The following is a 1,978-nucleotide window of genomic DNA, read 5'->3' on the forward strand; positions in this document are numbered from 1 at the left end:
AGGTTATACTGGTAATGGATCATCGATAATGAAGCATCAGGTTAAGGAAAATGACAGAAAAATGTGGTGAAAATCGGCTTTATTGAATACTGCGTACGTTTACCGTGGCTTCCTGCGTTGATCACAGGCAATGTTATGTCGCCACTGTACTGGGATTTTCCTTCTATCGGCTTCAATTCGTCAGAGAATTCGATTCACTGATATTTCACCAACTTCCTTTGGCAAGTTCATATGTCACATCGACCCACACTGCACACAACGTCAACAATGTTCAGCAAACTGCACCCACGAGCACATGGCATGGTTTTTATAAACAGTGAAGACTGAATAATGTTATGTAAGGGCAAATTGAAATTCAGTTTAATTCGTAAAGTCGCAAGAATCCAGAGTAAGATTCAAAATGTCAGAAATTCACGTTCATTACCTTGGCTAGAATTCCAGACCAGCAAAGGAGAAATCTGCCCCTGAATACCCTGAATCCATGCAATTGCTTGATCCATGTGTCCACTAGGAAACCTATGTGAAGGCACATTCAGCCTGAAGCAGAACTTGTGAGATTTCTCCACTGTCTGATCTACATCAGAAACAAGAGCTGTCTATTCCAGCTGGGAGGGAATCGAAATGGAGGTGAGACCAAAATATTACTTGGTGTTTAATTCATATTGTCCTCATTGTGATTGTTTAAAAACCCGGGCCAGAAATGGCACAGACACAAAGGAGCAGATGGAGGCCATTCTTAACACCGATCCTGCCCCGCCACGTCATTCGATATCATCATGGCTGCCACAACAATGTTAAGTCTTTTTCCAGCCCATTCACGTCATCGTGTTGGCTAGACATCGAAAATGTAAATATGTAAGTGGAAAATGTTCCGTTTCGAAACAGTGGGTTTCTGCACAAATATTGTTGGGTTTTCAGATGACAGCCGAGTCTGGTCTGACCACCTTCCAAACGATACTCGACTCCGATGGGACTCGAACGCACAACCTTTGAATAGCAAGCTGAACAAAGGCATAGAAGTCCAACGCGCTTTCCATTGCGCCACAGAGCCGCGCCAGCTGCTTCTTTTAAGCATACAAGTTTGTCTTTGACCCATTGCGTTCAGGACACCCATCTCGCGTCTGTCTGCCCTCGTCACACTTTCCCGTACCTGTTCCTTATCCAGGTGTGCTCTGACTCTCCAAGTGTTCGGCTACAGACTGCTGAAACGTTCTCATGACATTCAGCTTTACCATATGTTCAGATAATGATTTCCAGATAAACAACACTCTATAGGTGAAAGCATTCTTCCCAAATCTCAAAACATCTTGTCTCCCGTCTTTCATTTATGTCACTCTATTCCTTCCCAATAGAGGCTTATCCTTGTCATACATATCTATCCTCTTCATAAAATGTGCACGTTAATCGGTTTCTCACACAGCCTTCTCTGCGCTAAGATAAAAATACCCAGCCTAGCTCGTCTAGCTTCATAATTGGTAAAGGTCCAGCCCTTGCCATTCTTTTCATCTCCTGTGAATTTCTCCTGCAATCAGACGCTTCCAGCCGTCTGGTGATTACAACGGAAAAGCAAAGTTCTCTGAAGAAAAGCCAAAAGGTCTGAACAAAGCCAGCAGCTCTTGTACATCTCTGATGAGAAAGGAAAGTTAACGTTTCGAGTCCAACGATGCGTCTTCGGAACTGATGTAATAGGCGGGTGGGTGAAGAATGTGGAAGTGGGCGGACGGTTTCTAAAATGATTGAATTCGATGTTGGGTCCGAAAGTTTGCATGGTCTGTCGGTAGAAAATGAGTTGCTAATCTTCCAGCTTGTATTGTGCCCAGAAGGAGCACTGCAGCAGACCAGAGACTGAAATCGTAGCCTGGGAACACAGTGTCTAGATTAGAGTGGTGCTGGAAAAGCACAGCAGTTTAGGCAGCATCCGAATAGCAGTAAATTCGACGTTCCGGGCAAAAGCCCTTCATCAGGAGTACAGACAGAG

At 44.3% G+C, this 1,978-nt stretch overlaps 1 non-coding gene across 1 annotated transcript; it reads right to left on the reverse strand.

Annotated features, from left to right (window-relative positions):
- Positions 1–959: 959 nt before the first annotated feature.
- Positions 960–1,051, reverse strand: trnar-ucu (transfer RNA arginine (anticodon UCU)). Its single transcript is given in 2 exon segments — positions 960–995; positions 1,015–1,051. It is a non-coding gene; the product is annotated as a tRNA-Arg (tRNA).
- Positions 1,052–1,978: the final 927 nt, after the last annotated feature.

The sequence above is a fragment of the Chiloscyllium plagiosum genome, unplaced genomic scaffold (assembly GCF_037043375.1).
Source record: "Chiloscyllium plagiosum isolate Xiang-an unplaced genomic scaffold, Cpla_swu_hap1 HiC_scaffold_18, whole genome shotgun sequence".
NCBI lineage: Eukaryota > Metazoa > Chordata > Chondrichthyes > Orectolobiformes > Hemiscylliidae > Chiloscyllium > Chiloscyllium plagiosum.